Source organism: Simochromis diagramma, unplaced genomic scaffold (genome assembly GCF_900408965.1).
Source record: "Simochromis diagramma unplaced genomic scaffold, fSimDia1.1 OVJJ01000321.1, whole genome shotgun sequence".
Classification (NCBI taxonomy): Eukaryota; Metazoa; Chordata; class Actinopteri; order Cichliformes; family Cichlidae; genus Simochromis; species Simochromis diagramma.
The window spans coordinates 11,166,641-11,186,190 of record NW_024386772.1 but is presented as its reverse complement, the minus strand read 5'-3'; positions in this window follow the sequence as shown (position 1 = coordinate 11,186,190).

Here is a 19,550-nt window from a genome sequence, read left to right as displayed (position 1 = left end):
CCCTCAGTGGTGGGAGCTGCATTTGCACCTCTATCTGGGCAAAATAGATATACATTTGCAGGGATTTGTTTTAAAGTGTGGTTGGGAACAGCTGCGGGCACTACCCATTTGAATAAACAAGCCTGATTTTGTACAAGGGGAAAAAGAAAGGCATAGTATACCTCAATTTCTACTAAAACACAGAAATAATCAAATATCACAGAGGTAAGGCATCTCTAAGTGTCTCTTAGAGCACGATTTGAAGATTGGGGATTAGGATCTTACATTGCTTACCAAGGTTTTTGAATTGGGATAAATGTGTTGAACATTATGTGTGATGTGTATGGAAGACAGCAGATAAACAAAAATTAAGGAATGGCTAAAAACATTAATTGAATAATCCGATCAATATGCTTGAATTTTGAAATGCAGCACATGTAGACAATGATATTCCCTTAATTGCTTGTTTGTTTTTTTAAGTAAGCCTCTTTTTTTCGATTGTGAATATTGCCAACACAACAGAACTGTGTGCAGTAGCATCACTTCATGGTTTAATGTTTAAAAGCCTTGTAAATTCACCCACATAAAATCCGCCTTTGGCAGATGAAAGGGAAGATTAAAATAAGTCAAATGCATTTTGCTCTGAGGAGCACTTGTTTTATCAGCATGGCGTACAGGGCGGTTTGCTTGCAAGCTAAACCATCTTGGTATCATATGGCCACTGCTGTAATTATCTGAATGCTTTGATGCACCTCCACGACCACAGTGCCTAGAGAGTGTGCTCAGAGTCTGAATGCTCCGAGTAGGTGACACTTGAAACGCACCGTATGAATATGAATTTTTGACTGTGCTCTGCATTTACAAATAGTAGGATTTGGTTCCAGGAAAGTCTCCAGTGATTGCCGTGCCAATCACTCTCAGTGTTTGAACCAAGGGGAAAGGAATGAAATGCAAAAAAAAAAGCACCTCTGCCTTTGTCTCTGGCTACATATATGAAGCATCAGTGTCTGCAGTTCATTTATTCTTGTTATTCTGGTGCAGGCAAAATATGTCAGACCCACAAATGACATGTATGCCAGCGTGAAGTAATATATGTTATGAATGTATGTAGTCAGGCCAAGAAGCAACAAAGTCCTATTTTATGAAAAATGTTGCTTCAAATCAGCCAACTTTGTGATCGGAGTCTTATTAAAGCCAGCTCACCTAAAGATAGAGGTATTATGTGAGCGCAACTTTTTCAAATCACGGTGGAAAATACTGCATACATATTGCTGGGCTTTGATTTATGGATTTACTATACTGTATAAATGGAATGAATATGTGGGAAAAAACACATAGCCAAGAAAATGGTTACAATCCAACTGACAGCTAGTGAAGCTAAACCATTAGGTGGCAGCCCAGCACTTTTCTGCAGGGCTCAGGACCTCTTGGCTCCATGCTGTCCAGTCGTGACCTTTCGTTATACATTTTGAAGAAAATCTCAACTCATCACTGCACAGAGCTACTTGTGCATAATGCCGTCCACGAAGTTCTAATAACGGTCTAATATAGATCTAATTTTAATGAGGTGCAGTTTATAGATCAGATCTTTCGCTTTCTTGGGCCTTTCATCCGAAACAGTCTCTGCGGTCAGCAATTTGGGCACTGATGTAACAGGAAATACATATCAAAGAGAACTTTGAAGTCAAGTAACCGAACAGTAAATGCAAAAAGTGTGAAGGAATAAAGTCTTATTGTGAGTGACAACTCTGAAGGTCAGTAGTATTTCAATAACTCTATTGTAATGGTGTGCCAAGAGTAAAAGAAAAAAAAAGTCAAATAAATGAATAAATAAATAAGAATGAATAAGAGTGAATTTAAAAATTATGGCCCACTATATTCCTGCAGGTTATACTGTAGCCTTGACTTCTGTGGGCAGCAAAATTTCACCGGGAGCTCACTGGAACTGCCTTGAGAATAATGTCACACCCTTGACTTGAATCACAGAAAAGTCCAATTGAACTTTCCTATGAACCTGCCTCTTCTAAAATCTTGATACTGAATGTTGTAGGGTAAGAAATGCATGAGATGTCTCAGTGCTCCTAGACACAGCTCGGCTGAATTCAGTGGTTTGCAGATTCTATATTCATGGGGGAGAAATACTCTTCCTAGTCCTTGTAGTTATATAGTTGTTGCCTCTTCCTCATCATGTGCTCAAGTGTCCTTAGTGAGCGCTGGATTTACGTCCTGATTGACTGTCTCCATAACAATCAAAGGGATGATTGGTTCATTTAAAAGTGTTTTGAAGAGCCTTGTGTCATGTCTCCTACTCTCTATACTACTGGGATCCTTCCAATCCTTTACAGTTACTGCTCAGTGGAATGTAGAAATATGTTGTACTGGACTTTTCCTCCTTCATGGTTATTGCTTTTTTTGGATTTGTGACTCAAATCCCTTGCTCTATTTTGAGTGATTTATACATATGAATGAAGATTTATGCCTGTGAGCTCAATGTGCCAGTATTATCCAATCAAACTGGGCTGCTCACTGGCTCCTGAGATTGCATTAAAGTGTAATATCAATGCAGCAATCCCTGGGTTATTGCCACTTTGAAATACCCGGTACCTCCGATACTGTAGCCACGTGTTATGATCAGGGGGGGATCTGTCTATTTATGTGAGGTTTCATGGGAGATTGCTGTGGTAAATTAATCAGAAGTTGCCAGCCATGTTTAATTCATTTGATCAATGACTGGATGAAGCTGGGGGGAAAAAAAGAAAAGTGTCAGTGCATTCGGGTGACCACAAAGAAGTAAGGCACACAGAATAACCAGACAAGACCTAGAAATTTAGTATTACTTATTTCCTGAAGTGTTCTCATCGGAGAAGACGCCGCTATCATTTTAATGCCTCACCTTAGGTTTCTTAAGTCTTCATAAACATAATTTATTATTCCAGCGGCTTGTAAAATTGTAGTTTATAATTTGATGACATTGAAGAATTCCTGCAGAATGTTAGAAAATGGTGCTAAGAAAGAGAGGACATTAATTCTTGTGTAGTATTCTGGCTCTGCAAAGTGGTGTGCGGGAAATCACATTCCATAACTTTTTCTTATTGTTCCTTCACAATCTATTAATGAAGGATTTTCAGTTTATTTTGGATAAGAAGATTGCCTTGAACCCCAGTCTTTAAATTCTTCTGTTTAGTGTGCAAATACTATAAAGCCCCAAGGACCTGTAGTGTGCAAAACATTGAGAATAGTCTGCCTGAGAATCTATCCCCCTAGTGATTTACCGATGTTGACTGTCTATTCTAATCTGCTTGCTTTTTAAACTCTGTGTGGTTAAGCATTTAAAACGAGAAACTTCTTAGTCCTACATGAGACAGCAGCTTTGATGTCATGATCGCACTATTATTTTATGCAGCGACCCAGTGCTATAAGGGCTATTTCATGCAGTAATGATTTTTGTGAGGAGAAAAACCTGAACTGACATTGGCACATTTTTCCTTTTTTTCCCCACTCCCCTGTAGGAAAATGGCTTTCTTAGCCTGCAATTTATCCAATTACGGATTTACAGCAGTGCAAAGTCAACCATATGATACAGCCTAAGTCTATTTTTCAGCCTTTGGAGCAAATCCAATCATTCCAAATGGTTGCTGATGGTAATAATTGCAACAGCATCGCATTGATCGAGTGGGTCCACGGGGTGGAAACAAACAAAGCACACTAAGAAAAGGAGATGGTGTTTTTTTTGTGTGTGTGTGGGTGGGGGGGAGGTTTGTTATTATGGCCCTTGTAAAAAAAAAATAATACTGAGGCATTAAAAGATGGACTTTAGACTTTATCGGTTGCTGATAAAGAAAATGCACACACCAATGTCCCAACTTTATTTATTCAAGACTTGAACGTAAAGGTAAAGGGTTACTGCGCTTTCTAAAATCAGAAGGACTTATGGGAATGACACGGAAAATTTATAGATGATCCCCATGTAACAGCTAGGTACACACATATCATAGTTCTTGGCTACTCTTTGTATCCTTATAGAACTTTATTAACAGTTTCAAACAACACCAATGATTAGAAAATGCTGAGTAATGAACTTCTAAGTAAGAATTCAATAAAGAACTAAACAAAAGGCACACAAGTCTAGTCAATGGCAGTACAATGACCAGCTAAACGGTTTACTCTAAAAAAAAACTGCTTAATGGAAACTAATTTGAAAAATCTTTCAGTCATCCTTTATAAAGTGTGTTATCCAGATCACTTCTAGACTGTTTCTGTATCTGTGTCTACTGTATGCTCCACAGCCCTGCCACAGATTGGCGATCTGTCCAGGGTGCAGCCTACCTCCAACCCTGTGACAGCTGGGGTGAGCTCCAGAGGCTTAATACTTAATTGTATACATGCTGGTGCTGAGAGCAGTATTAGAAAAGATGATTGAGTCATTGTGACTGTTATTGCTCTGCTGCAGAACAGCTTGCGGCGAGGCTTTTGGTTTTGGTGGTGTCAAAACCAGCATTTATTTTGCCACCTACTTGATAGATGTACTCTACAGCACTTGCTGAGTTTATCGTTATTCTGGCTGTTAATTCATATCGCTGCGAAGAATAACAGATCTCTCTTGTCCGTGCTTATTTTGGCTAAAGGAATGCCTTTTTTCTTGCACACGTAATCCTTTCCATTAATCTCAGCACGTCTCTTGTCACTCTTGCGTCACCTTTACCTTGTTCTCCATACCATACAGTCCCTATTCAGTTAAGCTCTGGAGAAATATTTCAATTCAAAGTAATATGTGATAGCTTGCTCTGCTCGTATTCATATCATAATTACATCTTAACTGTTGAGCTCCGGTCCCATAGTTTATGCTGCTGCACCTCTCAGCCACACTCACTGCACACCTTAAGCCTATATCCATGAACTGATGGTCATCTGCTTCTTATCGGTGCTACATAACATTTGGTGGAGAGAGATTATCTGCTCCAAGCCATTAATTTTTGAGAATTTAATATGCTTAAGTTAATAATTATCTGCTGCATAGCTGATGTGTCTCTGCCTGATGCTGCATATCAAGTGGCCCCAGTATTTAGATTTATCCATCTAAATTCATTACACACAGCTCCTTACGCCTTAGTTAACTCCTCTGGAGTTTTTTTGTATGGAAATTGTTTCTCAAAATGACTTCATAAGACGGCGATACACACGTGGGTCTGCTACCATTTTCACTCCTTACTTACTTACTAAGACACTTTGTAAGTACTTTTGGTTCATTTAAAAAGGTTTCTGAGAACACATCTCACACTTGTTGCCAAATTGCCATTTTAATGAAGGAAGTGCCATAAGATTTCTCGGAGCACTGTCCTTGTTGATGCTGATAATGAGCCATCTTCCAAGAAGGAACTGATCCAGCTTCATGCAAGGCTAACTTTAGAGGGCTATAACAGATAATCATATTCTCTTTCTGTCTGTGGCATCTTGTAGAGTTGCTTCTTATAAAATATTTTTAAGAATAGCAAATACTGTAGATATCCACTGAGATGGCCCCATTTTTCAGTAGGCAGTATTTAATAAGATGAGACTGTTCATGCTTACACTCGAATGCTAAACTTGGCAAGGATACAAATCATTTCAGTGGGACATGGGAATGCATTCCAAACAGCTGACAACCATTACACATAATGGCCCCTGCTAAGGGCAAGGTCTCAGATTCATTCTCATGTTAAGTGCCTTGTCTGAGTGACTGATAAGGATGCATTAAAGAAGAGGTTGTGATACATGTGACAAATGTTACTGGCAAGCCAGTGAAGAGAAAGTGTTGTGGTGCAGGTGTGAATGAGGGCAGATGTCAGGTAGATGTAATGAAAAGAGTGGGGGAGGCAGCAGTGGCGTGCCTTCTGTGTCTGTACCACGAGCCTGGCATGTGGGTCTAAATTATTCCATAGAGGGTCTGCACTCTCGAAACTGCTGATATGATAATGAGTCTAATCACTGAATTTTAAGAAGTTTTGCCATTGTTTAAAATGCATTGTATCCCTTGAAAAGCTTAGAATTCAAATTAATAGTGTTTAAAGTCAGTGTGTAATTACACAGATAGGGTTACTGATCGAATTATGTCCAATTGTTTTTTGGGATGTGGTTAGAATATATGAAGCCACAGTTAAACTCTGTATCTATGAGGAATGCCACTTATCACCTGTCTTACCTATTGCATTGTGGAAATTTGTGAGTCTTGATTGTGAAAACTTAAGGTCTCCAGCCTTAAAGCCACAAGGTCATAGCATGCAAGCGGCATATTTTACATTATATGACACATTTTATGTTCTGAGGCTTTGCACTTCCCTGGAAAAGGTTGTACTTTTTATTTGGCAGTGCAGGAGCTGGAGAGTGGGGGGAGATTGATTTAGTGTGCTTCAGGTACACGGGCTGCTTTTGTGTCTGGAGTTGCAATTTAGATTTAGAAGACAGAGCGGCTGCAATCAGGAAGAGGTGGTAATCAATTTTTCTTGTTTATGTGCACTTGTGTGTGTGTGTGTGTGTGTGTGTGTATGTATCTACAGCTGCAGAGAACAGATCCACAGCCATTGGCAAATAAGAGGAGCATGTAATGATAACCATTCCACTTTCCTTACTGATACACAGATACTGCCCTCGCTCTTCAGCACATTCAACCTCTTATTACATGCTGGACGTGTTTGCTTTTGTTTTTTTTCTTTACACCTGATATACTTTTCAGTCATTTGCTTTATGATTGAGATAGATATATCTCTATATCTATATCTATATATAGTGGTTCTAGCTTTCTTCTACACAGACAAACTAATTCAGAGACCTCTTTCTCTTAACAAGAACACAATTAAAATTTTCTACAAAAGGCAAATATATATTTTCAACAAAAAACAGCAAACTGTTTCCACTTGTTATTTTCCAATGCATTACATTGGTCCCTGAATTTAAAAAAAAGAAAAAAAAAAAGAAGAAGAGGTTTATACTATTTACTACACTGTACATTTGCCCTTGCACACCACAGAAGAAGCACATAAGAAAGTGTTACCAAGTACTTTATTACAGCTTGAGGATAGTTGAGCCTGCTGGGTCTTCATTAGTTTTAAACAACAGGACTGCTTTTTGGCAGTGCAAAACAGGTTTTCATGGAGCACCATAGTCCTGTGAATGAGAGAAGGAAGACGGATGAGCAAACGCTAAGGAGTTAGTTTTCACCTTGAACACACCATCACTCTTCTTGACTAATTCTCAGGTTCTGTCTATACATGCAGTTAAGGTACTGGTGCCTGACAGAGAGGCAACAGTGGTATATCTGGCATACAACAAAAAGATCAATCACTTTATTGCTATAGCGTACTACTGAACATTAAACAGAGCATTAAACAGAGCATAACAGAGAACCGAACACTCTTGAAAGGAATTATCATTGCATCTTTGGCCAAAGTGAAATAAAAATGGATATTTAGAGAGTTAAAAGGTAGGTCTTCTTGTCTAACAGCAAATTAATTAGATGCTGTGAAGGTAATGATTTGGTTTCCTGTTTGCACGCTGAATGAACAGTTGTAATTATTTCAAAGGCTGAATGGACATGCCTGGTGGAAGCTTCTTGAATATGTCCTGTGGGCAAGACAGCTGAAACCAGGAGCGCTGGCAGCCCCACAGTACCTGTCTTCATAGTGAGTGAAGACTGAGGTGGCACTATGAGCCCCCAGTCTGCTATTAATTCATGCAACTGTCTGGAAGATGAGCTGTGGTGTGAGTGAGAGCACAGTTCTTCCATCTTTACACCTGTAAAATGGATTGACTGAGCACACTGCTGGGAGAGGACCTTTTTTTAAATGAAAGTTACCATGCCATATATTTCTCTCGGCATTCATTACTGGTCGTTTACTCTGTAGGTCCCAATCACCTTGGTGATGTCCGGTCTAATGTGATGGGCAGAACTAATACCGGAATAAAACCTCTATAGGCTATATGATGCAAGGACAATAATGTGAGTCCATGATGCCAAGGCTCCCTCTCCTGCTTCTCGTTATAGCCAATGTGTGTACACACACACACAGGGAAAGGACAGGACAGCAGTGACAAACAAAGCAAATAAACTGGACCGTGACATAGGTGGGGCTGCCTGAAAATTGTGTAGAAATGATGGAAATAGTTTATTGTGAGATTTAATGACCAGCTGTGTGATTGTGGAATAACTCAGAACCCTCTAAAAACACATTACGGAAGTAAGGAGCTAGAGGAGGAGGAGTCGAGGCAGGTAGCTGGGTGAGAGTCATTCCGAACACTTACATTATTCACTGTCAATGTTAACAGAAATATGCAAGTAGAGTTCAATAATCAAGCAACAGCAAAGCAGTCTGACTGTAAAAAGTAATCAAAATTCTTTCTTCATCTTTCTGCATCACTTTCTCCCAGCTTATTTCCAAGGCAAATTCTTTTCCAGCTACAACATGACCACATCAAATGCGGTGTTTCCACGTTCAACTGATTTTAGTTTAATAATTTATGAGCACTACACTTAATACAGTAATGCAGATCAATGACAGTTTTGTTTGAATTTGTTTTGCTACGTTTGTAATTTTGCATCTATGCAGCGCCACAGGGGAGTTTAAATAAAACACTTAAGATGTGATTGAAGTTCAAACTTTCACCTTTGATTCAAGGGGCTTTACAAAAATTTTGCACAAGCTTAGGAATTATAGCCACTTTTGTACATTTTAATAAATTTTTCCAAGGTTCAAAAGTAAGTGAACGAACTATCATGATTTTAAATACAAAGATTGCTTTTACTGCCTGGAAGAAAGTCAGTGACTACTATCTAAGACCCACTGATCTCAATATGCCGTGTTTACCTACCTGAGATTCTTTGCCAGGTCTTTAACTACAGTCACTTATAGTTGCTGCTTGTTTGTGGGTCTCTGCATTGAGTTTTGTCTTGAATGTTTTACATGTTGTCTGCCCTTCCTGTTCTTGAGTGTAACCAGTGGTTTGCACCTTGTTGTAAACCATCTGTATTTCTATTCATCAGAACATCTCTTGATTATAGACCTTGAAAATGATACACCTACCTCATCTGGGGAGTTCTTAACTTGGCAAGATATTGTTCATACAGTTTGCACTTCAAATTAATTTGATACATTTTGTAAAGTTGAAAACTTTCCACAAACTCAAAGGCACTATCCTGCAGTCATTGCTGCCATACAGCAGTCTTGGCCTTGGCACCGTTTCTGATTTTCACTGTGACACAGACCCACAGTAGTTTCCGCTTCTTCCCACGATGTTCTGTTCCCTTTCCACTCACACTTATACTCAGTTTAAATTGATTCATTCATGATCCATTCATCATCCATTTTCTTAACTACTTAGCTAACTTAATGTTCAGAGGGGGCTGGAGCCTCTCCCAGATGACACAGGGCAAAATGCAGTGCACCAATCTATAACAAAGATAACAAAGAAACACGCTTTCATATTCATACAAGTGGCTGATTTAAAAGCACCAATTAACCCGGAGCACTCAAAGGAAATCCATGCAGGCACAGTGGATTGAAAGACAAAGATGCAATAGAAAGACAAAAAAAGATAAACAAGAGACTTAAACCTAGACCCTTCTTGCTCCAAGGTGACAGGGCAACACCATGCCATCCCAACTGATTTACATAGTTGTAATAATTTACATAGCACACGTCATCCTAAAATATTAAGATCAAACACTGGCATTTACGGTAAGCACTGGGCCATAGGTTTAATAACTGCATTTGACATGAGCGATGGTCTGCAATTTGCTGCTCACCTTAACCCCTGTTCGCCTCACCTTGCATTCATGATCAGTGGAAAAATATTGCACCATAAATACTAGAGCTATCAGTGAAAACTAGAACAAAGTGTTACTATTTTATTAAATATATAAAAACAACTTTCAGCTACTTGTGGGCAGTGGAAAAACTTGTAAACACAACAATGACATATCACCGCCCTTCAAGCAAGTATAGTAAAGTTGCTTATTTACACAGTCAACAGTTACAATATTATCTTTTGTTTAGAGTGTGTTTCTAAATCCAATATTCATTCTTTTAGCTCCCGAGGAAAATATCTGACAGTTTTGTGTGCTAAATGTTCCGCTAAGTTCACTAGCAGATCTTTAATTGTTTGGTTCTGTGGTAGATATGTGCACTGTGAGTTTTTCAGAGCTAGTTTGATGAAAACACATGGGCTGCTGTGGTCAAAAACAGTGCTATAAGCAGAGTACTGAACCGAAACGGTAAAGCTGTTGGGACTGGCAGCTAATCATTGGATGAAATTCACTTTCAAGATCCATAAAGCCAAGGCCAGCTTCAGACCCAGGTGATGATTTTCTGTGTGTTTATCACTCTAACTGACTCCTTTGTTTTCTCTTTTTCACTTGATACAGTGTTATAAAAATATTGAGCCACTTATGAGCTATTGATCATGCAATGGTTGTATTAATGCAGCTATAATAGCTGAATAGTGCTACATGTTAAGGAATGATATTTATTCTTTTCTTTTTTTTTCTTCAAATTAATTTTGGAAAAATTGTTCTTTTAAACTTAGTATGTCTAACCTTACTGGCCCGAGTTCACCCTGTTAACGGCCCAAGAAGACTGTTCATTAAAAAGGCATTTGAACTTCATCATTCTCAACTTAATAACATTAATTATAATTCTGACCTTCAAGAGATGTTTTATTATTTTTGCTACATCCGCTCAACTCATGTATTAAAACAATTATTTTGAAGAATGGTTTGTGGATCGGCCAGACTTTTTTTTTTTCCCTTCCAAATGCATCGTGGTTTTATTATTGATAAAGATTCAAGGTTGAGGTCATGGTTAAGGTTATGGTGGTTTTGTACTGTGCATAAACAAAATCCTGCAGGGGCAATGCCAAGGCCCACAGATAAGATATAAATACGATGCATACAAAAACAGTACCCTCTCATAACAATCTTTACAAGTCAGCATAGAGCTTCAGAGTTAGAAGTGCAAATGATGTTTACTGAAATGAATGATTAAAAAAAAAAAACAAGATTAAAAAAAAAAAAAAAAAAAGAAAGATGCCATTTGTAAACAGACTCGCATGCCCAATGATGCCATGTCATAGCTGACAACATCTTAAGAGATGCAAGTTTACTGATAAGGTGTATTTTTAACTCTGCTACAGAAAATATTAACTTTAATTGTTTTGCATTCGTGCTGAATAATGACAGCAAAGAGGAAACAGATATAACATAACTACGTACTCGCCTGTAGAAGGCTCAAAGAAAAGTAAAAGTTAAATCAAAGCTTGACAACTTGCATCTGTGCAAATTAAATTTCATCTAAGAAGCCAAAAAATAAAATACTATGGTTCCCATCAATCTGAGTTAGGGAGCAATGTTGTCTCCTTATCCCTTTACAATAGTAATAGATTTGAGTCTTAAGGCAAAACGATCAGCCTGCATCCATTTCTTTGTTTAGGAGAAAAAATAAATGACTGTCACCATTGACAAAACAGACATCCCAGCTAATCGGTTATTGCAAAAATCAATCACAGGCCTTTATTTTTGCTGTATTTCCTCAGTTTGTCATACTAGAAAAAAGGCTGCGACCCTCCAGCCCATCTTAACCCTTTCTTTATTAACGTGTCAACAAAGGCGGTATTAAAATCCCACAGCAGCAACTTGTTTCAAGTTAAGGTTGACAGAATCTTCCAATTGAAAATCAATTAATGGGACCCTCCCCTCTTCCTCTCATGACTGCTCTGTTCAGTTTGTTAGATTGTACACCATCAGACAGTGGCAGTGGCTGTCATTGCAGAATGACACTGTCCTGACCTTAACTCTTTTGAAGACAGTGCCTCCAGGTCTTCCCCGGAGGCTGTTGGGCATGCTGAGGTGTGCCATAGGTGGTGGAGCGCTGCAGTACCTCAGCTCATTTTGATTAATGGACCTCTCTCTGCCCCTGAGTGAGCAATTATCAGAGGGTAGGCAAAGTCGTTCATCACTGTAACCAAGCAGCAGGTCGCTTCCACTGTCGAAAGTCATACCTGCAGGGCGAAGGGGTCTACATCCCCCACCTCCTCCTCCCTATCAGCCAGGCAGCTAACCCATGTTTGACCAGGAGGGTCTGTCTACGGAAGGTCAGAGAGTTGAGGCTTAGGCTGTATGGAGTCAGAGCATGCCGCCTGCAAGCAAATTAGAGTGCACCCAGTAATTGTTTAGCTGCTATCTGGGTTCTCTTGCATTCATCAAATTCAAGTCTGTATTTTAATGTGAGATCAAGTTTGTAATCAGTCCTGTAGCACCAAGCCAACACACTCATTTAGAAAAACCCCAGTCTGTAGCAGTTAGTGGATGTGTATAACATATGTAAACCTCAGGGACTGAAAGAAAGTGCCACACATTTATCCAGTGTCCTAATAAATGTTGGTGCAACAATCAGTTATCCTTTGTTACAGTTTATCTGAAAGGAGTACTTATGAATGCATTTCTTCAGGGGCTCTGCTTGATTCTGTTTAATGGCAATAACGGTACATTTTTATTCATGGAAGATTTTTTCCAACAAAAGGTGAATTAAGCACAGAGAACACTGTGGTTTAAATGCACACTGGCACTACAAATATTGCTCATGAGTGTGTCTGCTCAGACAGATTAATGGGACCTTGATCCCTGACAATGATTTGCAAGAAGCTTGACCATATCATGGTCAAGAATGTTTATCTGTTCATACCTAACAGGCTAATGTCAGACACAACCGTGAAAAGTAAAAGACTCTTTGCACACGTGCGCACACACACACACACACACACACTCACACACAATACACCATAACAAGCATTGACCTTACTGTTATTGTCCATTAGTGTGACTGACAGTTAGCTCCTGAGGTTTTGTTGCCATCCAGTGAAATTACATTTTATATCTAGCAAGCAAACTGCCTGTTCATTCATGTAAAACTCATAACTAGGCCTTCTTTACTATCTATGTGTTTTATTCTGCTCACCTTTTAAGGCTCTTGACTTCTTCCGATGCAGAAACAGAATTTGCCACAACAGTTTTTCATTACTTTGATGTTTGCATTAGTGCTAAGGGGAGATGTGTTTACAGAAATGTAAGTAATAGTACTGTCTAATTGCTGGGTCCATTACAGCACTGTCATTGCTATTATGCACCTGTAATCCCTTCATCCGCTGTTAAAAATGCAATTAACAAAATTGTTGTTTCTCTCAGGGACCAACAATTTACCTGAATCTATTGGTCAATTACCGGTTTGTCTTCAGGCTGACCCCACTGGCTAATGGCTTTGGAGGAAGGCCAGAATCTGATTTCCTTTTAATAGTGTCTAATGGGCTGTCAGCCTATACATTATGAATGCAAACTAACTGCGCACAAACCATCCCAACACACTATTATGGCTGGGTTCTATTAATTGATTCCACTCTTTAGTTTTAAGCTAATGGTTTCCTCTTCTTTTTAAGCAAGCTGGTGAATCTGTTAAATACTTTCTATTGTTAAAATAGGATTGGGAATGCATTTGAAGTAAAGCGATTTTGTTTGACCGCCCTGTTATCAAATCACTGTGTGTTATGCATCCAAAATGAGCAATGTCTCTGTCACATTAATGAGATAGTGTCTCTCTTGCTCACTCTGTCCAAATGAAACGAGGGGGAGAAGGGGTAGTAGTAAAAGGTGGGGGTCGTCTGTGTTTGGTTTTGTCCACGTTTTGAATTTCAAGTGGCCAAAAAAAACAAAACAAAACAAAAAAAAAAAAACTGTTATGTCAGTCAGGCTTACTATTAATTAACTGATCATTTTTACACTGCTAATTTCTTATGAATATATTTTTTATACACAAATAAATATATTTTTAGTTGTTTCTATTTTGAAGGAAATCCTTTCGCTGAGTGTGCCAGCAACAGAGTGTGTTTCCCCACTCGAGTAAAAGCTATCATAAAAAAAATCTGGTCCAGACATTTGCTGCTGTGCTCTGGAAATCCAGAAATCTGTGTGCTGCTACCTTGTCTGGCCTCGGTCTCACGCTTTCCCCTATATCTCACTGTCTCTATCTTTTGCCATTCCCTTGCCCTCCTTTTTACCATCGCTGACTGTCTTCTCAATCTGAAGCTCACATCTTTATATCACTCCAATTTTCACACGGTGAGATGGAAATTGAGTGGGAGGACTGGGTTGCAGGATAAGATGGAGGTCTCGGAGTGGACAAAAATAAAATCCAATTTCAGCAGAAAAAAAAAAGAAAAAAAAAAACTCATCGCCCCCCCCCCCCCCCTCCTACCAGCTGCCCATGCCCATCTTCAGAAAGTCTCACCTGTACATCTATGGAATCTCAAAACCTGGCACACAGCAGGAAGGTAAAGAGAGAAGGTCTGTGCACTACTCTCTTGCAAGTGAGCTTGAAAACACACCACTGGCCCTTTTTTCAACTTTTAAAGCCACTACTCACTTCATATCATAATAGGAGATTTACCAGGTGACGCTGCGCTCTGAAGAATTTCTAATGCTCAAAGCTGCATGTCCAGACCCAAACCATCCAAACAATTTTGTGAGTGAAAAGAGGACACCAGTACTTTAAAGGGCTTATTTTTTATTTATTTTTATTCTAACTGAGCTTTGTGATGGGCAGAGGGTTTGATTTGGACAGATTAGGAGCAATAATCTTTTATCAGCTGAGATCCCTTTCCAGGCAGTAAGCCTTGTGCATCTGTGGTACTAAGGATGAATGAAGGGTTTTCACAGAAGTAATAGGCATCTCTCAGTTAAGGAGGGGTCAGCTATAAGGTGAAAGCTTAGTCAGTGTGGACAAGTGAACAGAGAACCAACTGTTTGATGGATAGCAAAACAGAAAATGCCTGAAGGTTTAGATTACATGCGTCTAATTATCTTCTGCTTATTAGAGTTGTAAGAGCCAATTAAAGGTTAATTTTATTGGTACTGGTAAAATGATTAGAGGACAAATATATATGTTTGATGTTAAGAGTATAATTCTAGTTGATTTTAAAATACTGTTTGTTAAATGTATAGAATAGAGAAGTGCAACATTCTAAAGCGCTTTTTAGTATTTTGGGCTTCCGGCGCACTGTAGTTACGTAGTTGAGGAGTTGGATAAGCTGGAAGCGACACAGTTTTTTGACCGAGTCTTGCCATGTAAACTAAAAGTGTCAATAAACATATTGTTTGCAAGAAGGATACTTGGACTTGCTCGCGTTTCAATGCATGTTGCCGGACTGACTCCTAACGGCGGTACAGAAGAGTGAAATAGGGACGGAGTGCCGCCGCTACAAAAGTCAAAAACTAGCTTCACCGACATGTGGAGGATCGGCTGCACGGCGCTCGGACGTAAGGGAGCAGCCTAACGGAAAGTAAGAGGCACTGCTTAAGGATGCTGGCACCAAACCGGATAATTCTTTGGATTATTCTGTAGAAGAAGGTAACAAACTCTCTTATTACTTCGTGCAGTAAGAAGAAAAAGCCGTTTTTCGGAGGCTTGTTAAGTCTGGTGGAAAACGAAAGTGAAACTTAACTGCGTGCTATCGTCAAACCCGATCTCTTTTTTCTTTCTTTGTCTGTGGGACTGCATGTTGTAAAACAAGATTTGATGCGGTCTATGCGGAGTTTTTGGCATGTTATGAAGATGGTTTACACTATGTCTATTAAAGATTCTAAGCAGAAGACAAATAGTGCATGCTACTTGAGCCAATAAACCCCTGCAACTTATAAGATGGCGGAGGAAAGAGAGGTGGGAAGAACATGCAAGTTAACAGAGAAAGCTTTGGAAGAAAAATTACACAGATGGATTGCCTTAAGAAGACGAACATTAGGAACAATCACAGGCAAAATAAAGGAGATAAAGATAATGATGAGTGATGCTCAGAACCTTCAAAATGTGAATGAAGTAATGGAAAGTGACTTTGCATTGGCTCTGAATGAGTTTCACGGTCACAATAACCAGGTTAAGAGCCTTTTGTCTGAAGAAGAAAAAATATTTGACCAGGACAATTGGTTTGAGCCCAAAATGACATCTATAAGAGAGTTTATGCAAACAACAAAGAAATGGATCGCAGAGGATCATAAGCATATGATTCCAAATGAAGCTGAGCAGCAGGAGCACATTACAGATGACTTGGAAGAAGCTGTTAACCCAGATGACAGCGCATCACAGGTTGGAGCTAGAAAGGATGCACTTCACAGCTCGCGTGGGTCTCAAGTCAGCCGAGCATCTACAACATCTAGAGTTTCCTCCACTCATGCTAAACAGGAGGCAGAACACGCAGCCTTGCTGGAACGAGCCGCAGCATTGAAGAAAAGGCAAGAACTTGAGTTGGAGTTGGCCAGGATTAGGCAACATCTTGAGCTGGAAACAGCAAGAGTCAAAGCGGAAAAGGAAGAGTTAGAGTTGGAGACTGCATTGGCGGAAAGTCAAGCAAAATTAAAGGTGCTCAAAGAATATGAAAGATCTGAAGATGGTCTGAGCAGTTATGTGTCAATACAAAGATCGCAAGTTCGAGGAGTTAAAAAGGAAAGAGTTGGCATAATGCTCCCACAACAAGCTGATGTGAGTAGTCACGCTAATTCACAAGTGCAAAACTCACAGGTACCACAACTGTCTCATCCAGTCTCCACTCATGGGCTTAATGCTCACGTTGACAGAAGTGATGATCTATTGTCAGTCATGCAGAAACAGAATGTAATCACTGAGTTACTTGTGAAACAGCAGCAGTTGGCTCAGTTGCCATCAAAGGACATTCCTGTTTTTAAAGGTGATGCACTACAGTATAAGGCCTTCATAAGAGCCTTCGAACATGCAATAGAGCAAAAGACTGATAACGATCAAGATAAGCTGTATTTTTTGGAACAGTTCACTGCTGGCGAACCACAGGAGCTAATTCGCAGTTGTGTACACATGACTCCTAGCAAAGGTTACCGTGAAGCCAGACGGTTGCTACATAAGCACTATGGAGATGAGCTACAGATCGCAAGCGCATTCATTGAGAAAGCACTCAAATGGCCGCAAGTGAAAAATGACGATGCAAAGGCATTAAATGCCTATGCTATGTTCCTGACTGGCTGTCGCAACACCATGGAGGATGTTGAATTTTTGGAAGAGATGGATAATCCAACCAATCTACGCACAGTGATATCCAAGCTGCCCTACAAAACCAGAGAACGTTGGCGCGTAGAAGCATTTGAACTCCAAGAAAAGAGGGGCAAAAGAGCAAGATTTGCAGATTTGGTGAACTTTATAGACCGCCAGGCTAAAATAGCTATGGATCCACTCTTTGGTAATATCCCAGACAACCGTGCAGCGACAAGTGGAAAGACTGACCAAAAGGAAAAATATCCAGCAAAGAAGGAGTTTCGAGGAAGCAGTTTTGCCACCAACATTTCCGCCGAGAACAAAAGACTGCAAAAAACAAACGTTAAAACTGAAAATTCAATCAAGACAGCAAGTGCCTTTGAGAAGCCATGTTTGTATTGTCAGCAGCCTCACACTCTTGCTTCTTGTGGAAAGATCAAGAATCAACCACACAAAGAACGTGTGGATTTCTTAAAGTCAAAGGGACTCTGTTTTGGATGTTTGGTTTATGGGCATCTCAGCAAGTTCTGCAAGCACAGAATGGAATGTAATGAGTGTTCACTAAAGCACCCAGACATTCTGCACATGGGGAAAAAAGAAAGTTCTGTGGAAGCAGAAAGGAAGGATGTTACTGATGGTAATGAGGCACTTTGTGCTCAAGTTCCTGTCAGTCAAGAGACTTGTGGGCTTACAGGGGCCGGAGAAGAGGAGTGTGTGCTCTCTATAGTACCAGTCAAGATCAAATCTAAAATGAGTGGTAAATATATAGAGACATATGCCTTTTTGGACCCGGGAAGCACGGCAACATTCTGCACGGAAGATCTACAAAGGAAACTGAATGTTAAAGGAAAGCCTACACGGATACTTCTAAGTACCATGAGTCAAGAAAAACCAGGAGAACAGAAACTCATGAGCAGTTTTGTTATATCAGACCTGGAAGTGTGTGGGTTGGAAGATTCCAAGTTCGTTGACTTACCCAAGGTGTTCACTCACACTAGTATACCTGTGAGTAGTGGAAACATACCCAAGCAGTCAGACATCCAGAAGTGGCCTTATCTACATGAAGTGAGACTACCGGAGATAGAGGCTAATGTAGACCTGCTTATAGGAGCCAACTGTGCAAAAGCAATGGAGCCATGGCGTGTCATTAATGGACAAAATGGAGGTCCTTATGCAATGAAGACCACCATTGGTTGGGTTGTGAATGGACCTATAAGAAAAGAACTAAATGACTCAGAAAACAAAGAACCACATTTCTCAGTGAGCCGAATCTCCTTAGTGGAAGTTGAGAAGCTACTGGTCCAACAGTATAACATCGATTTTTCAGAACGTAATTATGATGACAAAGAGGAAATGTCACAAGAAGACAAACAGTTTCTACGAGCAGTAGAAAAGACAACGACCTTCGAAAATGGACACTATAACATTGGATTGCCACTTAAGAATGAGAATCTTCAAATGCCAAACAACCATTGTGTTGCGGAGCAGCGGATAGCATGTTTGTTCAGGAAGTTTAAGAAGAATCCTCAGTTTTTTGAAGATTATAAGTGCTTCATGGAGAACATCATCACCAAGGGCTATGCAGTTCCAGTGCCAGATCACCAGTTGAGCCGTGACGACAACAGAGTGTTCTATATACCACACCATGGGGTGTATCACCCGAAGAAGAGAAAGTTGCGGGTCGTGTTCGACTGTACGGCTTCATACCAGGATATGTCTCTAAACAAGGAGTTACTGCAGGGACCGGATCTGACTAACACACTGGTGGGTGTTCTTTTAAGATTCCGTGAAGAGCCGGTAGCGCTGATGGCAGACATTGAATCAATGTTTTACCAAGTCAACGTACCAGAAAGAGATGCTGATCTTCTTCGTTTTCTCTGGTGGCCAGATGGCAAGCTGGAGGAGCCCATGAAGGAATATAGGATGATGGTGCACCTCTTTGGAGCTACTTCCTCACCAAGTGTCGCCTCATATGCGCTAAGAAGAACGGCAGAAGATCACAAGGAAGAAGCATCTCCAGAAGCTGTTCAGACAGTTCTGTGCAACTTCTACGTAGATGACTGTCTTAAAAGTGTAGCTACAGAAGAGGCTGCAGTGAAATTAGTCAGTGATCTTCGTGCTCTGTGTACCAGTGGAGGGTTTACATTAACAAAATGGACAAGTAACAGTAGGAAAGTGTTGATGTCAATTCCTGAAGAACACAGAGCCAACGAGGTGAAAGATCTGGATCTTAGGCATGACACTTTGCCAGTTGAGAGAACTCTAGGTGTACAGTGGAACACAGAAACAGATAACTTCACTTACACTATAAGGTTGCAAGACAAGCCAATGACACGAAGAGGCATTTTGTCAGTCATTAATTCAATTTATGACCCTCTTGGCTTTCTAGCACCAGTCATCTTGCCTGCAAAGCTTTTGTTGAAAGATCTCTGTAAAGAGCAGCATGGTTGGGACAAGGAGATCAATGAAAAGCATGCAAAAATTTGGAAAAAATGGAAAGAA